The sequence below is a fragment of the Lissotriton vulgaris genome, chromosome 4_1, assembly GCF_964263255.1.
Source record: "Lissotriton vulgaris chromosome 4_1, aLisVul1.2, whole genome shotgun sequence".
In the NCBI taxonomy this organism is placed as follows: Eukaryota; Metazoa; Chordata; class Amphibia; order Caudata; family Salamandridae; genus Lissotriton; species Lissotriton vulgaris.
Window position 1 is genome coordinate 1,679,872,913 of NC_141691.1, and position 21,484 is coordinate 1,679,894,396.

The window sequence follows — 21,484 nt, forward strand, 5'->3', positions numbered from 1 at the left end:
TCTTAAGCGGCTTTTCTTTTTACCCAGTATAATCTGGAGAGGAGAATGGCCAGATTTTCCTACTCTTGTTCAGAAGTGATTTATTCCCTTGGAATGAATATGTAGTGTAAGCGGGAAGAGTATTTTAGGGTCTCCCAATGGAAATTCGTATTTTCTGTCTGAGCGATGCTTGAGCCTCCAGATGCTGGACAGGCCCAATGCAAGGGCAAATTGTGATCTGTGGATGTGCCTGGGGCCCCTGTATAAGGTGTAAAAGGTAACTTCCTCTCAAGGTCTCAATCAAGTACGTCATTAAAATTTCCTCCAATAATATGTCTCTTGACTTCTGATGCTAATAGTTTAGGACCTATTTTATCCAACACCCTCTGTTGTAATTTGAGTGGCACATACAAGTTTAGGACCATCACTGACTGTGTGCTCCATACGCCCTTCACAGGATCAGATTATTTTTTGGTGATCTGAAAGGTGGGTCTATTATGCCTAAGAATGTCACGCCTCTTATGGCAGGCTTAGAACTACCCTCTTCCCTGTCTGTCGCGCACCCTTGGCCCAACCCATAATTTCCTGATTTCCAACAGGGACAGTCCCACTAGTAAGTGTTGTACACCACCCTATTTCCAACCTGTTAGTATTGCATCCCTTCTTTTGTTCACTTTGGTATAGCATCTTTATTTATTTGGACATAAGTTGGTGGCTTCCTCGCAGTCCCATCTATTTAATCTTCCATCATCTGGTCGTTCGTGGCTGGGGGCTCTATTTCTGCTCCTTTGGTGACCTGGCCATCTCTGCTGTTGAACGCATGATGGCTGTCTTTCATTCCTTTTGGATCTTGGATATTTTGGTGTGACTTTAGACGTTGTTGCGAGTGTGAGGCTCTCCTCATCATGGAAAGGTCGCACTTCTCACTGATCTAGTTTAATGTCCCCGCCGGCATTGAGTTAAAAAACACTTTTAGCCTGGCTGCGAAAAGGAGAATGCATTGGATGTTCATTGCCCGCATCTTACGTTTAACTTCCTCAAAGGAAACCAGCCACATGGCCCCATCTAAAGGGAGAGGTGGCCCGATCTAAAGGGTGAGGGTGGGACGGAACTACACATCCCAGAAAACCAAGGGAGCAGACAGAAACAGCACCACCGACAGAATGCTTTGATTAGGCAGTTGAGAGACAATTGAAATGAAAACTGCAGGGGAGAACCAACAGCACTAGACTAGAGAAGTAAAGGAAACAAAAAGCGAGGACTGGAAAAAGGGGACTGAGTTGGATGGGGCCAACACCTGGGATGTCTATGCAGGCTACCAGGCAGCAGCGTAAAATAAAAATTTTTGGGAAGACCAACACCAGAAATGAAAGCCCAACCAAAGGGCCAGTATGATGAACAGATAGCGAGGTAGTGCCCATAGCCTAGGAAGCAGGCAGGCCAGATGCAAAGGCAAGTCCTCGTAAGCACGGGAAACCCATGCCCATCCAACAAGCCAGGGGACAATGTGGGGGCGAGGATCCTGACTCACCCAAGATCACATTCGGTAGCCTAGAAGCACAAGGGAAACGAGCTCTCAAGGGATGGGAACTGCCGTGCTCGCAAGTAGAAGAAATTCCCTGGACAGAATCCTAAGGGATCCCAAACCTCTCTACAACAGCCCATGACCGAGAGGAATGGAAGAGGAACACTCACCATACACCCCCCAAAAGGGCAGAAGGCACACCCGAAGAACAGTCAGGCACGTAATGAATGTTAGGGTTGGCTATGAAGGTGTCACGGAGACGGCTCTAATCAAAAAAGTGACAGCAACCGCAGCTTCGCACAAAGCAGAAGCAGAGGAAAAAACGGCCATGCAGAGGCATAGAAGAGCTAGGGTGGTCGAGTTGGCCACTCCTGCCAATCTATGGACAAGGGATGGCCACAAGGAACCTAAGAGAGAAAAAAGGGAATGAGCAGGGACCCAACTCACCTGTGGATAGGGAGAACTTCCACAAGAAGTGCAAGCACCTGAAAAGAATTAAAAAGGAACACCACTCTTGACGTACCCAGACAAAGAACCGTAGGCCAAGAACCATGCCCCTTCCCTTGCATCCACTAGGAAAGAAGGGCACCAACAGAGTGGAAGGGAAGAGCCCCCTGGCCGGTGTGGAAAATCACTCAATAAATGGGAGGTGGGGCGAAGAACCCCGTGCACCATCTACCAACTTGCGCCAGTGCACCAAGCACACCAAGTTGTGTCTCCTGTATGGGGTATAACAGCATCAAAAACATTTTGAGGTATACCTGTAAGGCATAGAGACTAAATACCATGTTGGACAGGGAACAAGGCAACAGTTCATCTGCACAATGCTATGAAGACACCGCAATCAGAACCTGGGTAGAAAACAAGGAAGACCATGCAGCTACAGCTGTTAACACCAACAGAGTCAGAACATAAGACTCATCCCAGGGAACAACCAGAGACCACAACCGGTCATCGATGGGGTAAAATAAAGAAAGAAAATGTCTGCCAGGGAAGGACACCACACGGACAGTACATGGAGGAAGAAGTGAAAAGAAAAAGCAAACTGGCACAGCACTATGACAGTCCACAAAGAAGGGCATAACGGACAAAAGTCCCAGCCCAAATGAGCACGGGGGAAGAAGCCGATGGTATGGCAAGCAGATATTAAGATTTCGCTCCACCCCGACTATCCCTGAAATGGCGTAAAATGGAGTCAGCTTGAGAGCCAAACAGATATTGACCATCGAAAGGCATGTCCACCAAGGCGGACTGAACAGCCTCAGGAAAACCCAGAGGTACGTAGCCAGAAACGCTGGTGAAGAGCCACCGAAAGGTCCATGGCCTGTCCAACAGAATCTGAGGTATCCAAGCCACAACAAATCAGTACTGCAGCGGTCTGACAGTCATCCTGGATCAGGTGAGAGTGTCCTGAGAGACATCAGGGACAGAGGGGAGATGGTTGGATACCGAATCCCACAGGACATGAAAAAAACAGACCAAAACACAAGCTGTGTAAAAGAAAAGATATATTGACCCAAGCTATCCAGACCTTTAGACTCACTGTCTGGAGGGACGTCAGCCACGGTGCTAATGCTGGGGGTGGCTGTAGCAGCCTGAACCACAAAACTGTGTGGAGCAGGCTGAGGGGAAAGACAGAGCGGGTCTCCAGGGGCAGGATGGTGCCTATGAGCTATAGACCAGTCCACTGAGGTCCTTGAAACAGGTTTAGCCCAAGTGCCCAACAGAATATTATAGAGGGTTTAACTGAAGGGAAGCGCAGGCTCAAAACTCAACTGGCCCTGTTGAAGCACCCCAAGTAGGGGATCATTGGCCACTTGGAAAGGAGGAAGCTGCAGGCCCAGAACTACGTCAACTCGTTGCAAATGCTGAGAAAAAGTCGAGCTAGCCTCTGAGGCGAGAAGGGATAAACAGGCCAGAGGATGGGGAAAAATCAATGCCACTAGCGTCGCCAAGAGCAGAAACCCAATGAAATTCTGTAGTATCACCAAAATACCAGTGTGTCAAGGAGAATATAGCAGACGGCTCCTCTGAAAGCGGAAGAAGGTAGCCTGAAGATGATTAACGCCGATCTGCGCCGACCCGGCGTTGGGTAGAGGAGACAAAGAAAGGGCAATCAGTGATGCAGAGATTGGCGCTGGCAGATCCAACATGAGTTTCACAGGTGGGGACCGCAAAGGGCTATGCACCGGAGCCGAGACGGAGTCAATCACAGATTCGGAGAGCCTCGCTGACACCGAGAAAGGACTCGCTGGTCTGGAGTCAGTCGAGGCCTCACTGACCTTCCCGGGGCCAAGAAGTGCACCACGAGGAGGTTGAGAGCTAATAATAGCATGGAGGGAGAGATAGTATTCCCTCATCTAAGCCGAAGTCACTCTGGCATCGGTAAATACCGGAAAGCGCAGCCCAGATTCTCACTCCAGCCATTGGGTATCTCTTCACAAGTCACAGCGACAGGTGCATCCTTCTTTTGTCTTCTAAAGGTCCAGAGGTCTTCTGAAGAGGGTATACTGGGGCAGCCCATTTATGACCAGAGCCGACCTGTGGGTGTGACAACCTCCTGGCCACTCCCTAAAAGGGTAAAAGGACCCAGGTGTGATCCTACCCCATTTTACTGCACTGTGTGTTTTACTGTAAACTAGCCTGGAATGCCAGAAACCGGTCCTCGGAAGCTTGTTTCCGGTCCAGGGAAGACATGGGTTGGCAGTTCGGGCTGGACTGTTCCCATGAGGCACAGGGTCAGACTGATTTGCATATAGCCATGTCTGAACTGGGGTGGCAGAGTGGGCTAAAGAACGGTGATGGAATAAACCCAAATCTTTTGACTGGATGTGAGTGTTTGATTGATTCAGATGCTCCGTCCATCACCACCCCCTTTTGTACCATTTATGACCAGAGCCGACCTGTGGGTGTGACAACCTCCTGGCCACTCCCTAAAAGGGTAAAAGGACCCAGGTGTGATCGTACCCAATTTTACTGCACTGTGTGTTTTACTGTAAACTAGCCTACTGTGCCCCTCTCCGAATAAAATAAAATGTGCAAAACCTTTCTTCTGTGCAGAACCCCTCATGCCCACCCAGAGGTAAGGTTTTGATAATGAACAAACAATGCCTTCCGGTATCTCAAAGACGGTTCTGTAGGGGAATTCCCTTATCCACTAGGATTGGTGCCTGGCTGGCTATCAAGAAAATAGAGGGGACAGGCCCAGGTGGGAGCTACATCTGCCTGTGACAAGGCAGGAACCCTTTGAAGTTAATTACGTTCTTGGGCAAAACCCAGATGTCATCCTGTCAGGGAGAAATACATATCCCCATACCCAAGTTCCTTGTCTGGGAGCCATACAGATTTCACCACAGGGGAGCCATCCTATGGAAGAGCTAGCCTTACCACAGTGAAAAACGACTTTGGTGATTGTTTCACTGCAGGGCTTGTAAAACATAAGTACACATGCCCTTCTTTTTAAATACCATGCACCCTACCCAATGGGCATGTATGGTCTACTTTAGGGGTGACTTATACGCATTAAAAAGGAACATCTACAGGCCTGCCTGGATTTCCCAGCTATATATTGTCGGGACTACTGAACAATTGACATATCCCTGAAATAATTCTGTGGCTGAGCCATCACCATGGCTCTGGGGGCTGCCAAACAAGCTTTGCTGTCCTGCTGGGGTGCTGACGCTGTCCCGCCAAAATTGCATTGGCTGCATAGATTATGGGAAATTGCAGGTCTGGAGAAGCTAACGGCGACAGTAAAGCATACACTGCCACATTTCGATAGAACCTGGGGCTCATTATCCAATTCCTAGCAACTGAGTTTGCAGAATCGACCTGCCCTGTCTATCTGCGTGTATTTCGCCTCACTCAGCCAGCTGCTTCCGAAGGGTAGCACACCTCATTTATGTACAACTCTCAGCTTCCATAGGGTCCATCTTAATATTATCATGGGCAAATATCCAATTGGTCAAGTGCTTATATTTAATTTCAGTTATCTTCTCCTTCTCTAACTCCTTCCTTTTTGGGCACTGGTTTATTATTTTCCCCACATGCCAGTGGATGTAGGTGGGTTGATGCGGTTATACATTTTTCAAACAAAAAAAAGATTGAAACTATAAAAAGGAATGTCTAGGGTTGGCAAATGGTTTATTTTCCAAGTCGAATTAGACAGGTTCAATACTGCCTAGAAGGGCAGGCCTGGAGAAATGCTTTGCATTGTCACATTGGTGGTGGTACAATATGTGCTGCAGTCCACTGGTGACAATTTAATTACAGGCCTTATGTACACTTTTGCACCATATACTAGGGACTTGCAGGTAAGTTAAATATTCCATTCAGCAGTGTAGCCATTTCCAACACGTGTTAGGTGTCAGAGCACAAGCAGTGGGGGGCGTTTAGCAGTGCCTCAGTAATAGCTGACTGCTCTGGGGGGATCCAGCCTATGTTGCCTTTATTTACCTTGGTGGGATGGAGCCAAAGGTAAAATGTGGGCAGAGCGGACTGACCCACATGGTATGGGGTGTCCTTTTTTATCATAAAGTTCTAAAAACTAGCTTGTCTGGAAAGAAGGAAGTTGAAGGGGGTTGCACACACAGCACTTTAAGCTTTCTGACATGCTCAGCCAACGTGATGGACAGAAAAACACACAAGCAGCTATGCATTAGCTCAAATAGGCCCCCAACTAGAAATTCAGAACAAAGTTAAGGTCCTACTGAGGCATATTAAAAAGGAAATGGGGAACATTTATGACAGACTCTTCAAAAACTCATAACGATTGGCGATTTGGAGAGAGGGCTGACCTGGCAAGCAAATGAAGGGTGAAAAAGCTGAAATATAACCTTCAACTGTGCTCATAATACGCATTTTCAGAGCTACAGAAAACACAATGTGCAGCACATTTCAAACTGTTCATCACCACCCCCTTTTCTGAATCGTTTTTGGCCACTATAGGTGTGGCAGGGTATACTCAGACATGAGTCCCTTTCTCACTGCACCATCAGGATTCAAGCAAGCCGGGCCGAAGACGGCTGAAATGCCAGAAACCCGTCCCGGTAGCTTGTCTCCTTTCTGGTGAAGAATTGGCTTGGTAGTTTAGTCTGCCCTGTTCCCATGATGCACTGGCCAGGGACAGACTGATTTGCATATAGCCGGGTTCTGAGCTGGGATGGTGCAGTGAGATAAATAACGGTGATGGATCAAGCCCTGATCTTTGGACTGGGTAAGAGTGGTCTGCTTAATTCAGACACTCTGTTCATCACCAGCCCCTTTTCTGAATCGTTTTTGGCCACTATAGGTGTGGCAGGGTATACTCAGACATGAGTCCCTTTCTCACTGCACCATCAGGATTCAAGCAAGCCGGGCCGAAGACGGCTGAAATGCCAGAAACCCGTCCCGGTAGCTTGTCTCCTTTCTGGTGAAGAATTGGCTTGGTAGTTTAGTCTGCCCTGTTCCCATGATGCACTGGCCAGGGACAGACTGATTTGCATATAGCCGGGTTCTGAGCTGGGATGGTGCAGTGAGATAAATAACGGTGATGGATCAAGCCCTGATCTTTGGACTGGGTAAGAGTGGTCTGCTTAATTCAGACACTCTGTTCATCACCACCCCCTTTTCTGAATCGTTTTTGGCCACTATAGGTGTGGCAGGGTATACTCAGACATGACTCCCTTTCTCACTGCACCATCAGGATTCAAGCAAGCCGGGCCGAAGACGGCTGAAATGCCAGAAACCGGTCCCCGGTAGCTTGTCTCCTTTCTGGTGAAGAATTGGCTTGGTAGTTTAGTCTGCCCTGTTCCCATGATGCACTGGGCCAGGGAAAGACTGATTTGCATATAGCCGGGTTCTGAGCTGGGATGGTGCAGTGAGATAAATAACGGTGATGGATCAAGCCCTGATCTTTGGACTGGGTAAGAGTGGTCTGCTTAATTCAGACACTCTGTTCATCACCATGTTAAAAAGGGGTTCCAAAGACAACCAGTAACCAAAGACCCTTTTTGTTGCCCGGCGGTATCGCCTCTATGACCCACCAATGTTAATCAATGAAGAAGCAGGCGCTGGAGACTGGAAGGCAGGAAACGGGGATTTTATTCTCTCCGGAGGAGAACACATCAATTCAGACAGCAAGTATCGTCACGAGGTGCTCTAACCACATCTCTGAGGCCTGGCCTCTTATACTAGGGTTTATGACCTTTATTGCACATAACACATTCTCGCAACACGTTGATAGTTGAAAGAACATCCTCGGAATCTCCCCTTCAGGCCCGTTCCCACATACATTTACAGTTGGATTCCCCACCCCGGTCACAACAGGTGATGGTTGCCGCACAGCAGGGCATTCCGCCGATTCACGGAATGCATGGGGTTGATCGGATCTCATAGGGTGGGGGCTTTGATCGGCTCGAGGGTCTTTTGATGGGGAGGGGAAGCTTCCTACTGTACGGGGTAATAAACAGTATCCGCAGGGCCGGGTGGCGGCCTGGGAACAAGGAAGACAAACGGGGACACAGGAAAAGGGGGTTTGCATCAAAAGGATCTGAGGCCATGAAAGGAATGAGGGGAGGTGTCGCGCTGGGAACAGGATGGGATTCTGTGGTGAAGCTGCGCTGAAGGGGGGTTTATGACCCAAGGCATGAGAGAGCGGGGGTTGCCAGTGTTCGGGGGGATGCTTGCGAGGTTTAAGAGAGAGAGAGACGCGCTGGCTATCAGCGAGGGGCAGGGAGGCCATGGTGCTCAAAATGGCTGCCGCTTACGCGCACGAATGGGCTCGAAAAGGGGGCAAGATGGCGCCGATAATGTTCACCAAGTTTGTGTTAATTTTCCACAGTCCTCCCTTTAACATTTCCAAGACATCTTGCTGGCCTATTTCCTATCTATACCTATATGCAGCGATCATAAGTAAGGGAGGGAGGACTTAGGCAAAGGAACTGTACATTTACATCATATTATAAACGTCACATTGAAAAATCTCATCATCTAGTAAGCAGGTTCATCGTTAAGTTGTTTGTAGAGAAAAGAAATCATCGTAATGTAATATCAGACTAGAATTACGTAGTGAGGGCGTTGGGTACAGATCATAGGTACTTATAGTCATTCGAAATAGGAGCTGGTAAGTTATCATATAAGTAAGTCCTTTTTGTATTTGGCGGGTGCATAGTTAGTCTAATGGTGATTGGGAGAGAAAGGAGATACAGTAAAAAACATCAGAGTTCTCGTTGTCTTTTGTCGTCTTCTGTCGGCACTGTTGAGCACCTGGATTACCTATCAACAGAAATGTTCATGTGGATTGAGTCGTTGGGGGTCTGCGGGGAGGGGTGCATTTTGTTTGGTTTTCGTCAGACCTCGTAGGAGAAATGCGTTACGGTTTTGGAGCAGGTGCATCTTCTTCCGTAATGCAGAGCATAGATTTGCAATGGAAAATGCAATTGTTCCAGAATTGTGAGATCTGTTTGTTTCTTGAGTCTCTGTGGTGGGCATTTCCTGTTGCTTCCATCATCTTCGAGGCGTTCAGCAGCGGGTAGAACCACATACTTCGTTCATCTTCTCTTTAGAGGCGACCCTTGGTGGAGTTCTAGGTCACCGTTCTAAGATTAACATAGTTCGTGGTCTACTTAGTCGGAGCTCCCTCCCTTCTGACGCAGGGAGTACTCTTCTCTGGGTAGCTCAGTAGGATTTGGAGGAACTTGGAAGTTTAGGTGGAAAGGTGTGGGTGTGAACAGTCCTTATGGTAGGTCGGAGGAGGAGGGGATGGAGCAGGGCCAAGTCGGGAACAGATCAGGGGGACGGAGAGTTTGCGACAGGCGGGTCCGTAACCATGTTCAGAGAGCGGGGACTTTTTGGCACACGTTGATCATAGAGCAGGGGCTTCAGGTCAGCCCTTTCCTTAGCTTTGTCTGAAACAGTGCCCCGTCCTGCGACTCCTTACTGCTGTGGTCTCGCCTCGGCCTCCGTCGCTGATGTTCCACAATCCGCAGTCAGGCCGCGTGCTCCCACATCCGGTCTCTTTCTCCTCCGACAGTGATACCCTTAAATGAGTTTTGAAAAGACAGTTTTTAGAGATTTTGCAGAAGAAGGTAATTACATAAATCTATTTCTCTCCCAACACCAAGCAACTGGGGTAAGCACTCGCTACATTTGAGATTTTTGCGGCTAACGTATAAACAATTGATGATGGGTTTGCTGGATTCCTTACAACTTCCTTTTGTTGGCTACTTCTTTGGCGCTTTGATGATTATTACGTTCATTTGTAATAGGTACGAGGTCTGGTACTCATTTATTGCATACGTCTATTATAGTAGATGTCAGTTCTTTTGGTAGAGACCCATTTCCCTAGTACGAGTCTTGCAAGGCTAGGCTGATCTTCAGGGCCTTGTATTTTACGAAAAAGTGCAACGTGTTATTCACCACAGTCTGATAGGCATCCTTCTGAGGGGTGAACATAGGCTAAACAAGTCTTCATTACATCAAAACATCTTATTTTCAACAAGGCTTACTGCAACAAGTTCTTTCGATTTTCGATCTAATTTTTAACTTTGCACACATCTTTCTAACTTTCTATATAAATCCTCGCAACCTGGTTGCTATAAAAACTCGGGGGGGCTTGCGATAATTATTAAACTTATCCTTGGGGTGTGTGGGACTTTATGGAAAACAATTAGGAACACAGTGAATTGGAGCAAGGGGCGTTTTTCAGGTTCTCGTTCAGGGCAGCTGATACCAAACTGGGGGCATTTTGGGAAGACGGGGGTGTCTCGATCATTCCTTACTGCTTGGGGTATGGAGACAATTTGGAATGGGGATGGTCGCATTACCACAGACACATTTTATCATAGAAGCCACTGACAAATAGTTCCCTGACTGTGGGTCAAATTTAGGGAACCTTAGTCGTCTTACCTGTCCCTTTCCTTTTGGCCAATTTAAATGTCATCCATATTTAGCAGAAAAGGAGAGGTAGTAACGTGGTACCGATACAATTTTATTTAGGACGAATTTGTGCAAATACTTGTGGTATTTGGGGCCAATCAGGAGGTGCACCAGGTTCGTCAATTAGGTGCCAGTCGCTAGGAGGAGGGAAAGTGTGGAGGGGTGAAAGAGTGAGAGAGAGAGAGAGAGAGAGAGAGAGAGAGAGAGAGAGAGAGAGAGAGAGAGAGAGAGAGAGAGAGAGAGAGAGAGAGAGAGAGAGAGAGAGAGAGAGAGAGAGAGAGAGAGAGACAGACAATAGGCCAAACAGTACACGTGTGACATGGAGAATGACCGTGTATTGTTTGGGCTATTCAGTGCGTTACCCCACGTTAGACGTTTCGGGTCTAGGTTAGGATGTAGAAAGCATGCAGTTTTGGGACGGAAGAGTATTAGGTCAGGTACAGAAAGATCGTGCATTGGGTAGGGCGTCTTTTTGTGTCGTCTTGCGGCGTTAGTCCGTTTTCATGCATCGGGCGTGACGTGGCTCCAGATCCTTTACGGTACCCTAATCAGGACCCCAATGTAATCTGCAGAGGGAAAAAGAGGAGGAAAAGGGGGAGGGGGGGGGAACAACATTCGAACACATCAAATGTACGGGCACGAAAGTCCTTTACTTACCGCATACTCGTACTTATCTCTTCGGGATATAATCCCTAGGGTCTTGGTCTCTGAAGTCAAGGGGGCGGGCAATGTGATAGGTGGTTCATGGGGGGGGGGGGTGTTCGAGGATGGCCTGAAGGATCGTGTGTAGGGAAACGCTAAAAAGGAATCAGAGGTGCCTAGCGTGAGGTACCCGGTTTTGTAGATGTATCCGGCCATCGGGATCCTTAAATCATTCCCAAAGCTGTGAGGTCCTAAGGCATATCAGTTCTTCGTTTAACCCGGTACCTTAGTACCTTCAACCACCATAACTTTATAACATTTTATCAATCACACCGCTTTACTTTACCCATTCTCAGAAGTCGAGGTCCTTCTTCATACGTTAGTTCCTGAGCTTAGTCGCATATTTTGGAGGCAACGTATCATACCTTTGATTCGATTATCGATCCAGGGCCGAACAACCATTTCTTCAGATAACCTTAAAAAAAGGAGCAGAACGGTTGCGTACAGAAAAACCCTCCCACCGATACCCGCATTTACAAAAGTATGCGATGCCTATTCATAGTTTTTAAGACCTTTATTTGTATAATCATTCAGTACGTAAAATGTGAGAGCGCAATCATAATTTGGCCTGACATGTCGTCGATGGAAGCACATACAGTAGGGGGTTATTTTGCAGCACAAGAACATGTAAAAAAGGCCTAATTTATTATTTGCAAGTAACTAAAAACATTTCATTGCGTGACGAGGGAATCAGGGGCATTTCAGTTCATAAATAAACACAGTCAAGCTCATCGGAATCACATTTCCTAGATGTAAACCGTGGGTGTGCATCATAAGCGACGTTATGTACCAGTTACAATAAATATCAAAAACAAATCGTTCATTGAAATCAACATTTTTACAGAACCCCTCTCAAATGTTCGCCAAGTGAACCCTCCTCCCTTTCTCATTGAGTGCACAATGGTTCGTATATATATCTTAGTACATCAAGTTTCATTAGCTAAGGAACACCACGAGGCATCCGTTAGTTTCCATTGATACCGGCGCCATTTTGGGCGAGGCCGGTTTAGTCCGGAAGTAGCATCAGGGGCAAAAAATGTCCCCGACGATTGGCGGTTGGACCAGGGTCCCTTTCGGCAGTTCAAAAAAACTGTGCTAACAGAGGGGCTGGTGGCGTGGACCGTCAATCAAGAGAGGGAGGGGGTAGAGTCTTTCTTACCGGGTCATGTTGATGTTCAGCCGGAACTTACTCGAGTTCGTTAGCCCATAATGTTCCTGGGTGGTTCAGACGGAAGCTGATGCAGACACGAGAGCACCGCCATCTTGTTGCTGTGCCGTGGTTATTTCATTTGAGATCAATGCAACTGTTCCTCACCGGAAGCCTGAAGGGGCTGAGGGCTCTTGGGACTTTGGTAGAATCTTCAAAGTCGAGGGCATGTTTGTCGATGGTGGGGGCTTGCGCCCAGGTGGGCAAGTGCCCGAGTTGCAATTTCGGACAAAGTTACTCCAGCGGCCTAGACCCGCCTTCCGAGGGCCCAGACGCCATTTTGAGACCCTGCGGTAGCCGCCCGTCGTCGTGTCTATCAGGAGTGGAAGAAACTTCTTGTGGTGATGAAAGACAGAACATCATGCTGTTGGAGCAGGACATTTTGGATCGGGGCGCCAGGGTGCAGCAGTGGAGCCTTCATCTGGGGAGGTGAGGGAGGCTCGCCCGTGCCGTCTCCCTCTCCCGGCGCATCCCACGCCGTCCCTTTCGAATCAGGGGTGCACATGATGACCACCCTACACCCCTGATTCCGACTCTTGGGGGACCATTGTACATCCGGTGCTCCGTAAATATGCCCGTCGGACATTGTATGTCCTGTGCTATGCAAGTATACCAGTCGGGCATTGTATGTCCTGTGTTGCGGAAATATACCAGTCGGGCATTATATTTCCTGTGCAGCGTAGGTATATGGCCGTCGCCCGGCTGGAGGACATCGGCGCCGGACCAGGGCAGGGGAGCCTCCTACCTGTGGAGGCGGGAGAGGCTCGTCTGCGTCGCCTCTCCCTCCCTGCCCACCCTGCATCCATTCGATGGAGGAATTCGTGATGGCCGGACCAGGAGATACGAGGGAGGGGGTCATTTGCATCCGCCCCCTCCCTACTCGTGGCCCGGGGGGCGCCATCCCTGGAAGGGTAGTATGGGAAGACCATTTCATTGCCTGCTTTGTAGAGCCTCCAGTACCTTCTCGCCAGCGATCTCTTTTGGCCCATGGCTGCTGGCAGGCCCCGCCCCACACGTGCTATGTGTTTCGGATGGGCGGGACCATCGAACTGTTACATTTCGAGGACTTCCGGGGTGAGCATAATACGTTTTATATTTCTCCTATTAGTACAGTTTGTTTTAGAGAGTGTTCTACTAGTTATTCTATTTACCGTTGGTTGTGTGTTTTCTTTACCGTAATTAAATCCTAAGTTATATAATAGACGCTTGGCTTCCTTGAGTCCTTTCTCTAACGGGGGTTGTTTACACTGGTCTGTAATTGTGTTTGGTTTTCAGAGTGGGGGAGCAACAGAGAGCAATCAGTCCCAGAACTCTAACATGTCGTTAAAATTGGTCTGACGAAATCTGTGCCATCGAGCATAATCAAACGGGGTGGTTCTGTCTGTCCTGTCTGCACTAGTCTGATTGGTTTTTATCTCGCGCCTTTTCCCTTTCTGTCGGCCTGTCCTTTCTGTCGACCCTCCGTTCTTACCTATGCTCTGCAGAGTCGGGCATTGGGCTTTCCAGTGCCCGAGGCATTTACAGAAAGCACATTGGTTCTGTTTTAAATCTATTCGTCCTGTGCGCAGTGTCGGGGGATTACCTTCGGGTCGTTGTGTCCCGGGGTTGACTTGTCGGCACATCCCTTTACACCGTTCTCTTTTCATGTCTACTCCTCGGGACTGTGCCATCGCTGGCCCTTCCCTTTGCCTACTAGACGTTTGGAGGGTTGTCCGTCGTGTCCCTTCACCTTTTCTGAATTCGTCGCCTTCCCTTCGTCGTGTGGCTTCTTTGCGCCACATACCGAGACTATCGAGCATAATAGGTGTTGTTTCATTCCTACGAAGGGCTATTTCTACCGTTTCTATTTTGTCAAGATCAAAGGATCCTCTCAGTGGCCACTGACTTTCTCGATCCTTTTTCGTATATTTATGCCACAGCTCACTATAGGCTATAGCGATCAATCCATGCTTCATGAACATGTCCTTATTAGGGGTGCCTTCCAGCGGAGCCGGATGGTTCATCTCTAATAAGCGGTCCGGGCTAAACAGGCTACTAACCAGTGGGGAGAAGACAGGCATGACGGATCACAATGGGATAATAGTCAGCACTACCTATCTTATCGCTGCGTGCAAAGACTAGACAGAATATTTCTATTCTACGTTGTTTGCACGTAGTGAATACCTCATGAACCAATCTTGATCAATCAATGTTAGGTCAAAAATAAAAAATCAATATGGTCAATGGGAAGAATAAGTAGGCTCGCAAAGGTTCGCGTCACCTACCCTTTCACTATCTGCAAAGAGGGGACCTATTCTTCCCTGTTTGCAGACAGAGAATCTCCAGAAAACAATCTATAACAGTTAATCAATGGGGGGTGAGGGGCAATTGTTCAATGGGGGAGAAAGATAGGTCCGACGGGTGCGTACCTATCCTTCGCTGTTTATAAAGAGAGAGCCTGTTGTTTCTCCGTTTGCAGACAGCGAATCTCCAAATAAATTAACAAAAAGTAATACTAGTATTTTCTCATCAATTATCAATCACTTTCAATTATCAATCACTTTCGCAATTCGTCGTGTTTACACGACCTTACCCGGACCGCATGGACAGTTTCTTGTCTTCCGAATCCAGCGCCCGATCGTCCTCTTCTCTTCGTACTTCTCGTGGCACTCCTGATGGTTCCCAGTCAGGACCGCAGATCACTCGAGAGAGGTCTGTTCGGAACCAGTGAAGTTCGGATGATCGGCTGTCAGACGAGGGTCTATCGGACAGGGTACCTTCCGATCGTTGCAGTCGTTCACTCTGTCGTCAGGACCTCTCCCACTGGATCCACGAGTCACTGATGGGCCCCACGTTTGGGACGCCAATTGTTAAAAAGGGGTTCCAAAGACAACCAGTAACCAAAGACCCTTTTTGTTGCCCGGCGGTATCGCCTCTATGACCCACCAATGTTAATCAATGAAGAAGCAGGCGCTGGAGACTGGAAGGCAGGAAACGAGGATTTTATTCTCTCCGGAGGAGAACACATCAATTCAGACAGCAAGTATCGTCACGAGGTGCTCTAACCACATCTCTGAGGCCTGGCCTCTTATACTAGGGTTTATGACCTTTATTGCACATAACACATTCTCGCAACACGTTGATAGTTGAAAGAACATCCTCGGAATCTCCCCTTCAGGCCCGTTCCCACATACATTTACAGTTGGATTCCCCACCCCGGTCACAACAGGTGATGGTTGCCGCACAGCAGGGCATTCCGCCGATTCACGGAATGCATGGGGTTGATCGGATCTCATAGGGTGGGGGCTTTGATCGGCTCGAGGGTCTTTTGATGGGGAGGGGAAGCTTCCTACTGTACGGGGTAATAAACAGTATCCGCAGGGCCGGGTGGCGGCCTGGGAACAAGGAAGACAAACGGGGACACAGGAAAAGGGGGTTTGCATCAAAAGGATCTGAGGCCATGAAAGGAATGAGGGGAGGTGTCGCGCTGGGAACAGGATGGGATTCTGTGGTGAAGCTGCGCTGAAGGGGGGTTTATGACCCAAGGCATGAGAGAGCGGGGGTTGCCAGTGTGCGGGGGGATGCTTGCGAGGTTTAAGAGAGAGAGAGACGCGCTGGCTATCAGCGAGGGGCAGGGAGGCCATGGTGCTCAAAATGGCTGCCGCTTACGCGCACGAATGGGCTCGAAAAGGGGGCAAGATGGCGCCGATAATGTTCACCAAGTTTGTGTTAATTTTCCACAACCACCCCCTTTTCTGAATCGCAGCACATTTCAAATGCACATCTTCATATGCTCAATACCCTGCCCTGCGTAAGAGGAAAGAAAACGGTTCCACTATTAGGGACAGGCCGATAGAAGCAGGGGCTGGCACAGGTAAGCACGGTGGGTGGTGGGGCGGAGCAGGACGCAGCAGGGGGAAGCCGACAGACAATGGAATAGGTGTTATTTCTTTATTTCATTATACCTATTCTGTTGTCTGTCGACTCCCACCACACACTGCTCCGCCTCCGCTCCACCCCAGCACGTTTACCTGTGCCGGCCACCGTTGGCGGATAAGATGCTGCCGACAACCTCTGTAATGAAAGGAAAGAACTCAAATGTCCCCATTCAATCTCCAGGCATAAACATGGGGGTTGGGGTGCAGCACCTGCCCCTTCAGCTGTAAGAGGAAGTGCCCTCCGAGTAGGAGCAGAAGTGGGAGGGAGCAAAGACAGTCACAGGAGATCTGCTTATTACACCCTTTGCAGCCAGTCTGGGGCAACTATAATCACTTGCACGCGGCCCTTGTGCACATGAACATCAAGTCACCATAATTCCAGGGAAAGCGGAAATGACATTACAAAACCTTTGACCTTGAATTTCACTCACACACACACACACATGCTTACACAAACATACATTCACACGCACACACACACACTCTCTCACATAAACACACGCTCACTGGTAAACATGCGCATAACATACATTCAAAAGCATTTTTTTGACTCATCTCTTCTGCCAGGAAAGGTCATATTCTAGCTAATTGTACTCCATTTTCTTTACTACACAAATGAAGAACAATGAAACATTATTCACAATTAATGTAATGCAAAACGGAGAGAAAACAAAGAGAATGAAATCCCAAATGACGTCAATAAGGACGAATTGCCACTGTGCTCCGGGCACTGATTTTGCCACCTCTGAGGTCAGAGGTCGCAAAGACAGTGCCGGCGTCGTATGCGGCAGACCCTAAATGACATATACACTTGTGAAGCTGCCTTAACGCTCACAGTATCAAAGGAATTGAGGGAAATGCCTAATACAGGGGAAAATCCACTGTTAGACTAAAAGCCTCCCCCAGAGCTCTTTGCGGTGAAAACTGGAGGGCACAGAATAGCGAGCAATATGCATTCCTACTAGTAGGGAAGGGATCTATCGGATGGGTGTCTGTTGAAAATTGCCCTTTCCACAGGGTGACCCAAAATTGTTTACCTTCCTCCTCCCCTCTTTGCAGAATTTGTTTTTGTTGGATTTATGACTGTGTGCACTTTACACTGCTAACCAGTGGTAAAGTTTTTGTGCTCTCACCTTAAAGCATGGTAGAATTGACTTATACCCAAGTGGCATATTTAATTTACTTATAAGCCCCTAATAAAGTGTGCCATATGTGCCCAGGACCAAATGAGAAATTAAATGCAACTATCGGGCCTGCAGCACTCTTTGTGCCACCCACTTATGTAGCCCTTTAACTATGTTTCAGGCCTGTCATTACAAAACCTGTGTAAACATTGGGATTACCTTATTACATTTTATAAGTGTAATATTCTAATGTGAAGTTTTAATTGTCCAGGTTTTACCTTTCTGGAATTCTAATCTGAAATCTTAACTTATGGTGAAGTCGGATTTTAAATTACAATTCTGAAAATACAATTTTTAGAAAGTTGCCATTTTCATGCCTTAGCCATTTCATGTCTGCAGCCTGTCTCTGGTCACATGACTGGGAGTAGTTGGCAGTTGGACTTTGTGTATTCCTCTCAGACAGCCGCACACAATGGGAACTGAGAAATGACTTAGTGGGCCAACAAATGGCAGGTTAGGGGGTAGAGGTCAGCACAGTCCCACTTGCACCTTAATAAGCTGTGTCCTGTCTCCTCGCAATTGGCTTAAACACTGTTTTGTCAATGTGGCCAGCTGCGAGCCAGGGAAGGGGTGTCTTTGACAATCCAAGAACTTCAAAGGACCTTTCCAGAAACTTCTCCCACCTTTCAGGAAAAAGGGCCCGGGGTATAAAAACAGGACCCTAGACCCCATCACTTTAGTACACTTTAGACCTGTGGCTACTCTGCCAGGAAGGACTGCTGTCCTCAGCTGGACTCCTGCTCTGCTGGTTTGACCTGCTGCCTCCTGCCCTCTTGCCTGAATAAGAAGGATTGGACCTGCATTTCTTGACCCCAGAACCCAGATTGACTCCAAGGGCTAGTTGGCTTGGCTCCTGATCTGACGCTTCAGGGACACAACAAGCTTCCAACAACCTTGCACCTGCACCTGAACTCTGCCATCTGTGTGCCTACCCTGCCAAGTGATGTCACCCCAGTGGGCATAAGGTGCTTACCAGAGGAAACAGTGCATCTTCTCTGCCGAGCGGCGCATCCCCAAACAGAACCACCTCCTTGGCTAAGCAGTGCATCCTCAAGCTGAACCAATGCATCGTCACTGCCGCGCGAATTGGACCTGGCACAGAAAGCCCACATCGCTCTCACAGTCCTTGGAACCATAGCATCACCGATTATAAAAAACAACAAGGGCACCCAATCGAGTCAGCACAGGACCTCGGGGAACATATGAGTAAAGACAACAGCGGTCCTATGCAAGGAGGGATATAGTCAATAGGTAAATATAGACACAATGGAAACTATATTGTAAATTGACTTGCCCAGCCGGGCAGAGGTCTAATATTTAATTTAGAACCACAATATTAGGAGATACCTTCAACAATTCCTTGGAGATGGGCACAAGCCTGTGCCCAGACGTTTACAAATTGTCATGGTTAGCGGAGTGGATAGAAGGTAGAGAAAGGTTTTTAGGCAAAAGCTATTGTTTTCTGTGCATATAGCATCAACAGAATTCACATTTACACCATTACTTGAAATATAGTAACAGATACACAACAGAGTATATGGTGTAGAAGTTGTCGACGGCGTTTCGATCCCATTACATAGTTACAGGGATCATCATCAGGACTGAGTAAATTATTATTATTATTATTATTATTGGGACATTTGTTAAGCGCTGCGATTACGCACACCGGCGTGTCCACGCGCTGAAAGTGGGAAGTAGGCAGATAACATTGTGCACCAAAGCTACATGGGCCGTTATTTACTATAAAGATAAGTTTTTAGTTTCGCCCGGAATCTAGCCTCATCTGGTTCCAGGCGCAGGTTCGTGGGCAATTTGTTCCAGTTGGTTGCTGCCAGGTGTCTAAACGACCTGCCTCCCATGCGGGCTTTCTTAATTCTGGGAGTCCTCAGTAGGCCACCCCCTGTTGATCTGAGCGTGCGAGCTGGTGTGTACGCTTTAATCAGATTCATCAGGGGGGCAGGTGCTCTGCCATTCAGGATACGATGACAGGTGCAGAGGGCCTTGTACTCCACTCTTCTCCTCACCGGGAGCCAGTGAAGCTGCTGGAGGGCCGCCTTAGACGGCGCCCTTTTTGGCAGTCTGAGAATCAGACGCGCTGCCGCATTCTGCAACACTTGCAGCCGGGCCATACTTTTTTCTGGAGCCCCCAGGTACAGCAGGTTCCCATAGTCCGCCCTCGCCGTGACCAGGGCATGAACCAGGGTTTGATGTGCTTCGAGCGGGAGTAAGTCCAGGACCTTTCTCAACTTCTTCAGAATTCCGAAGCAGACTCCCACCACCCGATTGATCTGGGGGCCGAATGTGAGCCCAGCGTCAAACCACACCCCCAAGTTACGCGCCTCTAGGCACGGGGTAGGGGAGGGTCCAAGGCAGGAGGGCCACCACGCCGGCGACCAGGCAGACTGGGCTCTCCCTACCACCAACACCTCCGCCTTGCTACCGTTCAGCTTCAAACAGTTATTGGCCATCCATTCGGCAAGGTCTTTCATGCACGAACGAAAGCCTAATCATTCCTAGCCATGATAGCCACATTGGGCGAGGCGCACACAGTGGGTGCCGGTGGGTGGCAGGGAGTAGGGGGCAGTCGTTATCCGCGGAGGAACCGGATAGTCCCAATTTAAACGGGCAGCTTAAACGGTGATTACGTTTCTGGCAGGGTTGGGTTTCAGGCAGGTATGCCACGGAGATCAATCTCCCCGTGGAGTGGTTGAGGCGCCAACAATGGGCTGATTCCTCACGAGCCTTAACAGACGACTGCAAGTGCACAGAAAACAATAGCTTTTGCCTAAAAACCTTTCTTTACTCATAGCATCACCGATGGCGCACCACATCTCTAGCGCAGGTACTCCCAACTCCTGTTGACTGCAGCCTCAATGACGATGCCGGACTCTGCATTGAAGTCTCGCAGCTCTTCGGAACTGACGCATCACCAGCTGCGCGCCACACTCCCGGTGCTACACTTCACATTGCAAACCCCATCGAAGGGACCCTCATCGTTGATGCAACAGGAACAGGACATCGTTGATGCAACAGGACCTCGCTGCATCTCGGACCCGACGCATAGCTTCGACTGCCCAGCGTTTCTTCGATCCGGTTACATGCAACACTTCGCAACCAGAATTTTTTTGCAACCAGGATTTAAGGTACTGTGTTCAGCTGGCCTAGCTGGATCTTGTAGCTAGCCCATGCTCCTTCGTGATCAGCCTGAACTTGTGACTTCGTTCCGGTATAACCAGATATCCCATGTAGGCTCTTTGTGATTTCTTCTGCAATTTCAACCTAAAACTTTAAAATTGAATATCTCTGGTTTTACTGATTGCATTTTTGTCATTTTGATCTTGTTTTATGTATTAATATCTACCCTATTTTTCTTGGTGTGGGGTCTTTTTGTGGGCTGATTTCACTGTTTTGGTGTCTGAAGTGTTGCACAAATACTTTTACACATTGCCTATAAATTAATCCTGACTTCTCTGTGCCCAGCTACCAGAGGGTTAGCACAGGTTAATTGGCAGTTTACTTTTGCCCTACCCAGTCTAGAACTGTGGTTGCCGTTGACCAGTGCTCACACCCCGGCCAACCAGTAACCCAATTTGTAACACAGGACAAAGATGGTTTGTACCACTTCCAGGTGGAGAACACCAGTTGTGGTTGGCAAAATAACATCATCTCAGGCTGTTTGCTATTGTGTTCAAGGAGACAGCCAGATGGTTGGCAAGTATCCAAATCCCATTCACCTGAGCCCAATCCCTAAGGCTCAGCTCTTCCTGGCACAGAGGCTGAGAGCCCACCCACCCTTCTTGTTTACATACCACATCACTGGTTTGTTGTCCATAAGGATTTGAACATCTTGACTGCAAAGGTCGATCAAATAGCCAACAGTTTGAGCAAGTTGATGTAGACCAGAGACCTCTGATCTCCAGTTTCTTGAGGTGTGCACACCATCCAAAGATGGATACATGCATCCTCACTGTGGCCACTGCTGGTGGTAGGCAAAAGAACTTCCCACAAGACATGTTCTTCACTACTGAACACCACTGGAGATCCATCATGTTCA

At 48.3% G+C, this 21,484-nt stretch overlaps 1 protein-coding gene across 2 annotated transcripts in view; it reads right to left on the reverse strand.

Annotated features, from left to right (window-relative positions):
- Positions 1-21,484, reverse strand: part of LOC147724402 (regulator of microtubule dynamics protein 1-like) — a 363,899-nt gene that overhangs the window by 73,692 nt on the left and 268,723 nt on the right. The window lies entirely within an intron of this gene.